Source organism: Crocuta crocuta, unplaced genomic scaffold (genome assembly GCF_008692635.1).
Source record: "Crocuta crocuta isolate KB4526 unplaced genomic scaffold, BGI_CrCroc_1.0 scaffold586, whole genome shotgun sequence".
Taxonomy (NCBI): domain Eukaryota; kingdom Metazoa; phylum Chordata; class Mammalia; order Carnivora; family Hyaenidae; genus Crocuta; species Crocuta crocuta.
In genome coordinates, this window is record NW_027532407.1 from 1254170 (window position 1) to 1268365 (window position 14196).

The 14196-nt window shown below is 40.1% G+C and overlaps 1 long non-coding RNA gene across 4 annotated transcripts in view; it reads left to right on the top strand.

Annotated features, from left to right (window-relative positions):
- LOC144243649 (uncharacterized) overlaps positions 1-14196 on the top strand; it is a 108672-nt gene that overhangs the window by 47566 nt on the left and 46910 nt on the right. For all 4 annotated transcript variants that reach the window (XR_013338724.1, XR_013338722.1, XR_013338721.1 and 1 more), the window contains exon 4: positions 6913-7120. This is a non-coding gene — a long non-coding RNA (uncharacterized LOC144243649). The remainder of the gene's footprint in view (positions 1-6912; positions 7121-14196) is intronic.

Genomic DNA, 14196 nt, shown 5'->3' on the forward strand with positions numbered 1-14196 from the left:
TATCTTTGTGTATTTACTATCACATAAAAGCACCTAGTTTGTGTATAGCACAGAGCAGATAAACTCAATAAATTTGAGTTTCCTTCCTACATCGCTATCTCGTTTAATTTTCAGTAAAAAATAAATAAATAAAAATAAAAACAACCCACAATGAAGTTATTATAATTTTTATTTTGTAGATGAGGAAAGAAAGTTTAAAGTAACTATTTTCTATTTCACATGACAGCAGGTGGCCATTCTGGGCTCACACAAGAATGTCATGCGTTTCTGGTATCAACACTGCTTCTCCAACGCACATAACTTGGCTTTGCAGAAATTGCATTTACAAAGCACTTTCACATACCCCATTTCATCAGATCCTCAGAAAACTCCTATAACATGAGGATTATTATTTCCTACTTTTCCAAGTAGAGGAAACAGCTACAGGAATTACAGCAATTTGCCCACGGTCTGTCCGAATTTAATCCCATCCCTTATGATGTCCATGCCTTTGCTCTGGGCACCACACCATGTGATGTCTCCGCACAGAAGCCAAGGATGGCCAAAGGGCTGAATGTAAACTGCACGCCAGAATATGCATTCATGAACAAGGAGGATCCAATTGGCTCTTTGGAGCTGCCCTTAATTCCAGCTCAGCGGCATGGAGGGGCCACTTGTAATGCAAGTGATAACCAATATTTTCATAGTTTCTGGAGTACCTATCTCATGTGTTCTAATTTTGAATGCAGCCACTGCATTCAACACTACATGAAAAAACAGAACAGCAAGGTGGCTATATTTTTCGGGCTGACTACGTCTAGCCTTGACTGTGTTCTTAGGTGTTGGAATCAATTCCCACATCCTGTGGAGGCCACTTTCCTAAATGACACTCAGCATTCTTCTTGCATCACTTAATCTCCTTGAGACTACCTTGATCTTCTAGGTATAATTTTCCCAGGACCTTTTTAAAATAGATTTGCTGTAGTTTGATTATAGCAATAGTATATGGCTTTGAAAATAATTTAGAAAACATAAATGGTATACATAAAAAATTAGCATTAACAAATCACTAATTTACCAAGAATTGCTAATATCTTGCTATACACATACACACACACAAAATATTTCATCACATGTACATGTATATAGGAACTGTTATTTATGTATTAACGAAGATTTACAGCTTGGATTGTTTTTAATGTATATACAACATTTCAGTGAAAATCCTTGAATATATATATCTCTATATTCTTGTCCAGTTCTCTACAAATGGAATTGCTGTTCATGAGAATATACTTTTTAAAAGTTTTTAACATGTATTTACAAATTACTCTCTAGAAAACTTGAATCTATTTGTACTTTCATCAACTGACTGTTACAGAAATGCAGTCATATAATCTATATAGCCTTTTGGGATTGGCTTTTTTCATTCAACACAATTCTCTGGAGATTCCTCCAGGCCATTGAATGTCCCAATAGTTTGTTCCTTTTTATTGCTAAGTGGTATTCGAAGATAGGGAGGCATCATAGTTGGTTTAACTGTTCGTGTATATACAGGACATCTGGGTTACTTTCAGCAGTTGTAGTTTAATTGCTAAAAATAAGACTGCTATAAAATTCATGTACAGGTTTTTGTGTGAACCTAACTCTTAATTTCTCTCAGATAAATTCCTAAGGGTGTGATTGCTGCATCATATGGTACTTACATGTTTGGCTTTTTAAAAAAAAGAAGCCAAACTGTTTTCCAGAACGGCCATATACCATTTTACATTCTCATCAGCAGTGTGAGGGTCATCCAGTTTCTCTGTATCCTCACCATCGTTTGGTATTGTCACTCTTTTTTATTTGGGCCCTTCTGATAGGCGGGTAGTAATATCTTATTGTGGTTATAATTCTTATTTCCCTTTAGGCTAATGATGTTGAGCATTTTTTCATGTGTTTATTGGTTTATTGGTAATTCTTCTTGGTAAAATGTCTCTTCATATCTATTGTCCATTTTCTAACTGGATTCTTTGGGTTTTATTACTATTCTATTTTGAGTGATCCTTGTATATAGTAGATACTAGTCCTTTGTCAGATATGTGGTTTGTAAATATTTTCTCCCCAATATATAGCTTGTCTTTTCTTTTTCTTAACAGGGTCTCTTCACAGAGGAAAATTTTTGATGTTTCTGATTTATCAGTTTTTCCTTTTATACATTATATTTTTGGTATCAAGTCTTATAACTTTTTTCCCAGATCCTGAAGATATTTTCCTATTTTTCCTAGTAATTTTATAGTTTTAATTTACATTTAAGTTCATGATCCATTTTGTTAATTTTGTAAAGAATATGAGACTTAGGTTGAGCTTCATATATTTTCCTATACAGGTCTAATTGTTCCATAACAATTTCTTCCTTTCTCTTTTCTTTTTTTTTTTTTTTCATCTTTGTCAAAAACCAGTAGGCCATATTTGTGAGAGTCTATTTCTAGGCTCTCTGTTATGTTCCATTGATCCATTTTATCTATCCCTCGACCAGTATCACACAATCTTGATTACTACAGCTGTAAGTCTTAAAATTCAGTAGACTAATTTTTTCATTTTATTCTTCTTTTTCAAAATTATTTCAGCTATTTTAAACTGCTTGCCTTTCCATATAAATTTTAGGGTAGTCTTATCTATGTCTACAAAAATCTTGCTGAGATTTTCAGAGAAATGAGCTATACCTTATAGTGGGTTGGATAGTTGTCTCTAAAAAGACATGTCCATGTCCTGATTATTGGAATAAATCAATATGACCTTATATGGGAAAAAGGGTCTTTGCAAATGTTATGAAGTTAAGGATCCTCAGATCAGGAGATTATCCTGAATTATCCAGGTGGGATCCAAATTCAACAAGTGTCCTCATAAGAGATATACAGAGGGGGCAGCTGGGTGGCTCAGTCTGGTAAGCCTCTGACTTCAGTTCAGGTCATGATGTCGCAGTTCATGGGTTCTAGCCCCACATCGGGCTCTGTGCTGACAGCTAAGAGCCTGGAGCCTGCTTTGGATTCTGTGTTTTCCTCTCTCTCTGCTCACACTCTATCTCTCTCTCCTTCTCAAAAATAAACATTAAAAAATTTTTTTAAAAAGAGAGATACAGAGAAGACAGAAAAGGAGAACACATTGTAGTCATGGAGACAGAGGTTGGAGTAAAGTGGCCATAAGTCAAAAAACATGTCAACTGCCACTAGCCACTGGAAGAGGCAAAGAACAGATTATTTCCTAAAGCTTCCAGAAGGAAAGCTGCTCTGCCAGCACCTTTATTTCAGACTCCTCGCCTTCAGAAATGTGAGAGAATAACTATCCGTTGTCTTAAGCCACCCAGTTGTGATCATTTGTTGTAGCAGCCATGGGAAACCAATAGAAAACTGTATACCTAAATATAAGGCTGGATCTGATTTAAACGTCTCTTTTTAAGTGGCTCTTTCTGATACTGTTCTTGCAGGAGGTGGCAGGGTTTGGGGGTAGGGGATGGAGAACCACCTTGTTACTGCCAGCGGGAGGTGGAAATCCAGGTTCCCCACTTGGCCTCTGTTGACACCTGGGAGGGGGCTCCTTGTTACTGCCAGGTGAACACGGGAGCTCCATCTCCATGGACCCTGTGAGGTGGGGATGGGGGGATGTTTTACAGGCCAGTGGGATGAAAGCCCTGGCCCCCTACGTGGCCTTCTCTGCCAATCCCTCAGTGAGGGGTCAGGAGCACCTCAATACCGGCTCACAAGTGTCAGAAGTATAGGCTCTTCGCCTGCTCTTCGCTGGTATAGGTGGGAACGGGACCACAGCTTTTTCTGTCTGTCTTTCTAGACTGCTGCTTTCCTCTTCCTTTGGCTAGTGAAAGCAGGCTTTTCTGAGGGCTTTAGCTATTGTTGTCTGCTCCCGTTAGCCTTTCTGGTTCTTGGGTTCCAAGTCTGGGCAATATGAGGCAAAAAGAACATTCAGAGAACTTGTGGCCATGTCATTTCTGAGGTCTCCAAGTGCCTACCAGCTACCTTCTTATATGTGTCTTTCCAAATCATATAATGTTTATTTTAGATAAAATTTCTAGGGACTTTAGTTATCCTTAGTGAAGAAATGTGCAAAAGTACATCTATTCCAAATCAAAAGTTTGTTTTATTAAAATAATAAGAATAATAATAATAACAGAACCTAAACCAAACATCCAAGTGTCTCACTTCTCCTGCCTTATCCTCACTCCACTTTCCTTAAGTAACTCGTGGGTTCTCCAAAGCCTCTCTAGTAGTAACAGAATTCAAAATAGAAACCTCACACTCTCCACTTTAAATTTTTATTTAAGGTAAATATTTTTAATAGATACTATATTTACTTAGATCTCATTAAAAATATTCAAAAAAAGTATATAATGAAAAATCTCCTTCCTATCCTTATTCCTCAGACACCTAGATCTCTTCCTCTAAAAGCAACCAATGTTAGAATTTTCTTGAATCTCCTTCCAGAAATATTTTAGTCATATATTATCAAAAACATTACACCTTTTATGATCAAATGTATTATAATTCCCAACTATTGATGTCCTCTTTCCCAGTAAGAGAATTATCCATACCTAACTATGGTAGTGCCTTCTTGTGGAAGGATTATCCCTACCTTCCCTGTAAACAGATTCCACTATGGACTTGCTTTAACCAATGAAAGGTGAGCAGCAGTTAAGTACACCAGTATTAAGCAGAAGATTTAACACCCTGTGGGTTTCACTTCTCTAGGCTCTTCTCTGCAATGAGAACAGATGTTCTAGGGGATGTTCCTTTCTCGTTGGTCTCATAATGAGAAATTTTCTGTCAGTAAACTCACAGCCACTGTATTAGTATCTATTGCTGCCTAACAAATAACTTTAAAATGTAGCAGCAGCTTAAGATAAAAATAATTACCATATAAATATTTTTAAAATTTTTTACTAGATGAAAATATTGCTATCTCATAGAATCTTTGAGGGTCAGGAATCTGGGAGCAGCTTAGTAAGGTGATTCTGGCCCAGGGTCTCATGAGGGCTGTAATCAAATGATCAACTGGGTCTGCAGCAATCTGATGGCTTGACCGGTGCCAGATGGATGACCTGCTTCCAAAATGACTCACTCACCTGGATATTTGCAGGAATCCTATCTCAGTTCCTCACCATAGGTGCCTCTCCACAGGGCAGCTCAACATGGCACCAAGTTTCCTCCAAAACAAGTGATCCAAGAAGGAGTGATATGCCACAGTGGAATCCATTATGCCTTTTAAACCTAATCGCAGAAGTTATGTGTCATCACTTCTCTAGTATTGGATTGGTCACTTAAATCAACTCTGGCACCATGTGGGAGAGAAGTACACAGGGGTGTGCATACCATGAGGCAGGACCACTGGGAGCCATCTTGGAGACTGGCAGCCACAGACACAGACATGATTTATAAGCAAAACAATACATCATTGTTTTAATATTAGGGCAGTGTTTGTTGCTTCAAAATAATCCATCACAAGCTAAACCAATAAACTTCTATGTCTTTATTTATAAGGTTTCAATAGTTTTTGTTTGCTTTTTACTTCATGTTCTGAAAGATGAACAATGAATACCTCTTATACTATCTTTGGCCTTCTTACCATCCTGCCCATTCCTTAAGTGTGGTTAGTTTTATTATTTTTTAAGCTTTTATCAGTTCTTTTACAGCTCTTCTAACATCATCTCCCTCCAAACTTCTGTCAGTGACACTATTTATTTTTATATTTTTATTGTTCTTTTTGCCTCTTCATATCCTTCTCTTCAAATCATGTTGTCACCCTAAGAATTTACTAAGCTGAATCACCACACAGAGCAGAGGATTAATGAAAGATTCTTGTGTCCATCAGGGAAACATAAAAACAGCGGGTGCTGAGTCAAGCAGTGGATTTGATGCTGTAAGATTTGATTCTTAGGTGGAGGAGTGACTGGAATCTAGAGGAACTCCTGACCTGTGGTCACATGTATTTTCTTTCAGGTCCTTATCCAGGGCAGACAGCAATCCCCCCTGGGGCCAAATTTCCCAAGCTTCCACAGCATAGGAGCATCAGTCCTGGTGCTTATGCCAAGAGAGCCCCTGATCCAAACAGGAGAGTTGAAAAGAAGGCAGCCTGATAGAGCTTTTCTGACAACAGACACCTTGTGTTTCCCTCCACCTTGCCCTTGCTGTTTTTCCTGAATCAATCCAATCTCCCAGGGTGTAGTTAATTCCTCTTCACTACCTGTCAGCGTGGAGTATCCTGTTGAGTTCACCCTTAGGCCCTTACAAGATGAGGGGCTGGGACACAAATACAGTGTAGGACATTCAGTTCGATTTCGATCTCAGATAAACAATGGATTTTTTTTTTGTATAAATACATGCCAAATATTGCATAAGGCATACTTATACTAAACAATTCTTCATTGTTTATTTGAAATTCTAATTTAACTGAGCATTCTGTGTTTTTACTTGCTAAATCTTGCAACTCTACAAGGGTGGGGCTGAGCTCCGTCTTATCAACAGGGACAGACATAGAGCCAAGAGCCCCAGACAGAAGCCCCGATCAATCCAAAACCATCATGAAGTCCTCAAAAAGCCTGCCTATGTTAAGAGATATGTCTGATAAAGAGGCATCCACGTGGAAGTTTCTCAGAGTTTCCTTGGGTAGCTCTATCTGCCAGCCCACAAATTACTTCATATCCAAATAATTCCACATCTATTTCTCAGCCTGTATATAAGCAGTTTGCATTCAATGTATTTGCATTTGTTTATACTTTTGTATATGTTGTCCTGTTTTCTAATAGATCCAGATTCAATATTTAATGAATGCCAGCTCTGTGACAGCACATTATAATAGGTGCTTTCTCATCTTCCCTTTCCTTATCTTCACGACAACCCCATGAAGGAAGCATCATTTATTATTGTTGTTTTTCTTGTTTTTCAGATGTAGAAACTGAGTTTCAAAGGGTCCCTGAAGGCTGAGGGACTCATCAGAAGAGTGTTGCCTACAGCCCCACTACCAAGAAGTGCCACAGCTAAGATTGAAACTCCTTCCTAAAGAGGAATGGCTCCCTGAATGTTCTGGAAGCCTCCCTGCTTTTCCCTCTCCACCTAAGGCACCTACCACTCACTGCTCCCACCAATATAGCCAGGTACCATTTTATTACCCCCACTAGAGCCCTTAAACAGCCGAAGCTCAGTAAAAGGAGAGAGGTGGGACCATTCCCTCCCACAGGATGGTGACACGGAGCTTCTGTGATTTACTGTGAAGACCATGGAGATCAATTCATTAGTCTGTAGAAACAAAGTTGCAAAAGGAGGGTAAATCCTACACTTGTCTGAAGAAGTAAATGGGCTGTGGCTTGCCAACCTTTAGGTTATATTTTACACTGGCAAATGCAGTCTAAAGTCAAGCCATTGATTTAGAAATGAACTTGCACAGCGCTCACCTTGGAGTTTGTGCCTATCTTTCCCAGGTAGATGAATGTGTGTGACTGGTTTTGCTTTCTACTGGAATTTCAGTGAGGGAAGGAGCCATGTCTTTGGTGATTCATTGTTTCCCTGCAGGACTAGTGCACTGCTTTGGCCAGAATTGAGCTCAGTCCGTGCTTTCCACTGATGGAGAAGCATAGGAACCTCACATACTTCTGTCTGTAGCAGTTGTGCAGCCCAGGAGATCTGCAATCATTATTAACTGCTAGCTAATTGCACATTGTTATTATTTTTTTATTTGGGGGGGAGAGAGAGAGAGAGAGAGAGAGAGAGAGATTGAATCCCAAGCACGCTCCACACTGTGCATAGAGTCCAATGTGGGGATCAGTCCCACAACTGTGTGAGATCATGAGTTGGGTGCTTAACCGACTGAGCCACCCAGGCGTCACTAGGCCATTATTTTTCTTAAGGGCATAAACACCTATTAACTTTTAGTTTTCCCTTTTGAGAAAGCACTGAAGTTTACTTTACATCTTCCCAATTCTCTGAAAGAACCCAGAAAGGTGTGAAGAAGGGAAAACCATTTAGGTAAGTATCAACCCAGGGCCTTCAAAATATCAGCTGGGTTGGGTCAAGCTTCAGAACTTAGTTTCTGCTGTGAAATACGGAAATGACGCAGATGTTGTACCTTTGGACTGAGGCAATATTCAATTTCAATCTGGTGGTTTGGAATGAAAGACATCTTAGTCCGAAATCCTACCCATGAAAAGACTGATGAGAAGTTCCTCCAAAACAAAATCAAATGTGTATTGTTTAGGCAAGTGTTATGGTCAGATGACATTTCAATTCAAGTCCGCTCCACTTAATGCCTTCATTTCCTACTCTGAGGGATGAAATCAGCTCTCCCATCCCACAGGTTCAGAAGAAAGCTCCCCTTTGCAGGCTGAGATGCCATTTTCAGCTTTGGAAGGGAAACAAATCATGTTATTGTCAAGGGTGTTATTGAGAACATCGTGCTCTCAGCCCTACTGGCTTGGCCGTAGTCAAAAGACTCAAACAAAGCTGTTTGCCATGAATTTCATCACTCTGACTTACCCAGCTAGGGCCTCCCCCACCCTACCTAATTCCACTCTTACTTCAAATGCCCCAGAATTTATTCCAGGAACAAGTTAAAATTCTTGCTTCTTTGAGACCTACAAACAATGCAAATCTTTTCCTTCCTTTCCCTTCCTTTTTTAAGAAAAGAAAGTCGGCTTGCTGGATGATCCTGGGTTGATAGCTTCAGAGTATAAAGCCCCCGAAGAGAACCAGGGGATGGAGTGATCACTTTGCAGAACTGGAGAATATACATAAAGTATAGGCCACTGAACGAATACCTAATTGCCTTCCAGGGTATAGAGGCTCCAGGGCCCCGTCCTTGGCCCTGACACCTGTCATCGTTGCTGAGTGGACCCAAGAGAGTTTGTCTACTCAATAAAGGCACTGGAGTCCTACCTGTTAATCTCTTGCCCTAGGGCCTGTACATAGGTCCCTTGTCTATTATGCTATCAACTTCTTCACCTCTGAGGCAGAATAGGAATGCAGTGGTTGTCCTGAGGAATTGGGAAAATACAAAGAATAATGTGTTCCCCTAAACAATGTTATTTAAGAGTCCACTGGATGGGGGAGAAAATGCACTGGCAGCTTTCATTACTTTTGTTTTGTGCATTTGTGTGTTTGAGTTGGGAGGGGTAGAGGGAGAGCTTTCTTTCTTTTTGGAGTTTGTTTTGTTACTAAATTTTCCTTGAAAAGTACTGTTGGCTAGAACAGTCTTTCTAAAAACCTCCAAAATAAAACACAGGAGTCAGTATGGGTAAGAGAGACTGTTTCAAAAGCAATACCTTTGGAAGCAGAAATTACAAGATTTGAATTCTTGCTCAGACTTAGAGTCTGTGATTTGAGGCAAGTGAATTTGGATTATCTGAGCCTTTCTTTCCATCCCACCTCTGAGAGATGAATATACTATAATAAAACCTATTTGAGAGCATGGTTGTAAGCACAAAATAAAATAGAATATATAAAGTACACAGCACAGAACCTATCATGTAGTGGGTGCTAAAAACAGCAACAGCCAACATTTATTTACATATCAGTTACCATCATCTGTGCCTTGCCTAAAAGATGTCATTTAAACCTCACCACTACTCCAAGAGGTAGATACCACAGTCATCCCCGTTATATGGAAGGGTGGGACTTAGAAGGGCCCTTCTGATCAAGAGGCAGAGGCAGGATGTGAGCCCAGCCCTGGCTCTTACCTGCTGTGTCCTGTGCAGAGGTGGCAAGCTGAGTCCCATTAGCCAGACCTGGCCCATGAGTGTGTATGGTACAGTTCAGCTTACAGGATTTAAAAGAAAAAGATATATTAAAAAATGTAAGCTTTCAAGAAGCTTACATATATATGTAACTTAGTTGTCAATCCTTAAAAATTGAGAAAGATTGCACAATTCTGGATCTTTAGCTTCTCTCTTAAAGTCTGTATCTCTGGCCATCATGCCCTTGTATTCTCACATAACTATGTGCACCTGTGGACAGTCCAGAGCTTGTGACAGTTCCCACCAGCCCTCACCCTCACTCATGCTGGCCCCCGGAAGGATTGTAGGTTTTGTTCTCTCATCCACCTCCTTTTGCATCCTAACTAAAGTCAGGAAGTTATTAGGTACAGCCTGATGTCTGTATATGGTTCCTTTGTGGAGTAAAATGGCCAGTCCTGTGTGAGATACCTCCCAGTCAGTACAGGGTCAATGACACACACTAATGTTCCCCATTTTCTCGAGGGCTCCCTAATGCTTCCTCTGCTCTGAGAAATCTGGAGAGACCCTGAAGCACCCCTGACTATAAGCACATATCATCTCTTATCTCTCAGAATAGCTTTTTTATCCCTTCGTACTTCTATGAACCTCCTGAGTGCTCAGGTGCTTCCACCTGAACCCAGGATCTCATCACCTCCACCTTTCTGGTTTATTGCAGTAGCCTCTTACCTCATCCCCCTGGTAGACCCCTTGCTTGTTCAACCCATTTGACACAGTGACTTCATATCCACCTTCAGCAAACCTTTCATGATCAGAGTTGGTTGGCTTCACGGGTGTGAGATCTGGCAATTACAGCAGACCCCACACTTAGAAGGCTCTATACTGGTTCAATGCTCTACTATTGGCATCTTGAAAATGTTTATGATTTTTGAACCAGAGGTCAACATTTTTATTTTACACTGGGGCTCACAAATTATGTATCTGAACCGATCCATGTTTCAGTTCAAGACGTTTCAATGACTCCTTACCTTAGGAGTATTTCCTAGTCTGTTTTCAGCATGGCACACAAAGAACATAGTGATGTATGTGTGCTATAGTGGGTTGCTTGAAGCCCCAGCCCCCAGCCAGCCATAATGGGGGGAACAGATGTTATGGCAAACCGTGACCCCTTCCTGGCACACGAAGATGCTGAGCACACTTTCTAGGGAAGTTCTGGCCTGCAGGTAGGTCACCTCATGCAGCTGTGTTTTAGGAACCCCATCCTGTCATGTCATTCTGAGTCCACATATTACTCTCTTATCTAGAGATAAGAACGTTCCTTCTCAATGTCACCCAAATCCTGCCCATTTTATAAGAGTGGCTCAAGTCCATCTCCTCCACAAAGTCTACTGTGTGTATCAGCCAACAGTGCTTCATTCACACATCAGATAATTACTGGTTGCTTACTTGTACCAGGTCCTGAGCAAGTGTTGGGAATACACTTATAAACAAAGCCATGTCTTAATGAAGCTTATGGCAAGTTAGGAGGACACACAGTCACAGAAAGAGGCCACTTGGAAGCACTGTGAAAAGAGGCATCACAGAAAGAAGGGAAAGATGAATTAGTTCCTATGGCTGCTGTAACAAATCTGGTGGCTTATAGCAACAAAAATTTGCTCTCTCATAGTTCTGGACAATAGAATACTTAAATCAAGGTGTCAACAGGACCACACTTCCTCTGAAGAATCTTTCCTTGCCTCTTCCAGTTTCTGGTGACTTTGGGCTTTCCTTGGCTTGTGGCCGCATCACTCAATCTTTGTCTCCCTCTTCACATGTCTTCCTCCTTTTTTCTGTGTTTCTTATAATGACACTTCTTATTGTATTTAGAGCCCACCTGAATAATCCAAGATGATTTCATCTCAAAATCCTTAATTACTTCTGCAAAGAGCCCTTTTCCAATTAAAGTAACATTCACAGATTCTGGTAATTCAGATGTGGACATTTAGGAGGGTATCATTAAACCCACTTCAAAGGATATATGACAGGACAGCTAACCCCACACTGAGGAATTGGTAGATGTCTCCTTGAAAAAAAAATAACATTGAAACTGAATAAGCCAAAAAAGAATGGCAGTAGTAAAATTGTTTCTGTAAATAGCATGTGCAAAAATCCCAATACAAAGTTAAGCATGCTGGGTCCCTGAACTAAATGAAGCTAAGTGTTTTTACAGAATAACATACATGGGAAAAGGTTAAGAGAAGCAGCTGGAGAAGTGAACAGAGCCAAGCCAAGATGAGCCTTGTAACCATAGAAAGGCCTTTGGACCAATGTAATGGAGAGGCATTGAAGGCTTTTAAGCAATGGAAGGACATTATCGAATTTCTAACAATTGCTAAGGCTGTAGTGTAGAGCATGATTTGGAAGGGGGCAGAGACCAGACCATGGAGACTGAGTCAGAAATGGTTACATAATTCAGGCAGTGAATAATAAATTAGGATAGTACAGAGCAGAGGAGAGGGGAAGCAAATCAATGAGTTCAAGAGTTTATTTGAGAGGTAGAATCAACAGGACTTGGTGGCTGATGGCATTTCAGTGTGGAAGTCAAGAATGGTGGCCAGGCTTCTAGGTTCCAGTTTAGAGAACATTGCCTTTGCTGAAGTAGGGAACCAAGAAGGAGGTGCAGTCTGGATGGACACTGGAGGGATGAGTTTGAAGTGTCTTTGGAACGGCCACTGGAGATGATTAGTGGGCATTTGAATTTAGAAGTCAGAAGCACCGGAGAGAGTGCTGGGGCTAGAAATAGACTTGGAACCCATCGGCATATGGATCATATGTTAAGTCAGAGAGTGAATGGTAACGCTCGGAGGAATGGATGGAGCAAAAAGAGAATAGGGCCCAGGACAGTACTCTAGGAGCACCAAGGCTCACTCAACGGGCAGAGGACAGAGGCTGTTACAAGTGGCAGACAGCTCAGAGGGTGGCAACTACCAATATTTAGTTACATGTGGTTTTTATGATACAATTCAAAATTTATTGTCAATTTCCCTATTCTCTGTCATTCATTTTATATTTTGCTGAACAATTCAAGTACAATAATGTTCTCCATTATGCTATGTTGGTCACTAACTGTTTCGTATACCCAAGAACCAAGGCAAAGGTCTGGAACCAGAGACCCATGTGGGAATAAATGCTGAACAATTGGCTGAGTGTTATCTATCGGAGCCTGAGTCAGAAAACCTGGGGAAGGGACATTTCCCATTTCCTCTGATCCTTCACCAAAACCCATCATCCATCATCATAAACTGAATATTCTAAAAAGTTTATTTCTCTTAGATTATAATTAAGTTTCTCTAAATTAAGAAGTATGTTTTTCTGGCTCAGTGTATTTCTTTCCCCCTCCCTGGCCTCTTTTCCAGCTAGTAAAATTCTGTATAACAGCACTGCTCAATGGAAATTTCTACAAACATGGAAATATTCTATATCTGTATTTTATAATATGGTAGCTTCTTGCTGAAGGTGGCTAATGTAACTGAAGAAATGAGCTAATTTTATTTAATTTTGATCCATTTAAGTTTAAAAACCCACATTTGGCTTGTGGCTCCCATATTGGACAGAATAGTCCTATAACTGTAGAGAGCTCAACATTCATTTTCTCAAGGAACATTCTCTGAATCCTCCTCCCAAAGCCAGGCCTATTTCCCCACTATATGCTGTCATATAGCATAAAGCTAAAGAGGACCATAATTTTGAATAATTATATGTGTATTTACTACCTTAATACCTGTTTCCCCTGATAAACTCTTGGAAGGCAGGAACTATGTTTACTTTATTTGCTACTATACTTCTAGCACTTAGCAAAGGGCATGGTACTTATTATGTGCTCAACAAATATTTATTGGGAGAATGAGTGAATGATAAAATGACTCACTAAAACATACTATGAGATTATGTACCAAATATATGTTTATTAAATAGTTAGCTATAGATTATAACCATATAATAGATAATTCTGGAAGGCTAATACCTCTAATCTATAGAAACTGGAACTGTCAAGAGAGGAACAAATTTGACATGCTCAGTTTTGGATATGTAAAAGTTGAAGTGCCAGATCGTGTGTTTTATATTCCCTTGATCTTATTGTCCACTAAAATCCTGAAGGCTTTCCAACTCATAATGGATGGTATGACACAGGTTGTCTCTCCTGCACTTTACAGTTAATAGGAAAACCATTCATACTTCTCATTAACATTTCTCTATGAATATTACATCACTGCTCAGCCCCTCCAAGTTGCTCTAAATCGCGAGGTTGTCACAGTGTACTGGTCTCTGCTGCCAGCTTTGCATTCTCTCAGTGTTTATTTAACATATTCTCAAAGTTCCTAACCCAATTAATTTCTAAATGGTGACTGTGTCAGGGACCATGACATACCACCACAGACCTCCCTCCAGATTCCAAAATGCACAAGTCAGCCCTCTCTGGCTATAGCCCTGCGATAGTTAGGTAGCCCCTGCCTGGGATGGAACTTGAG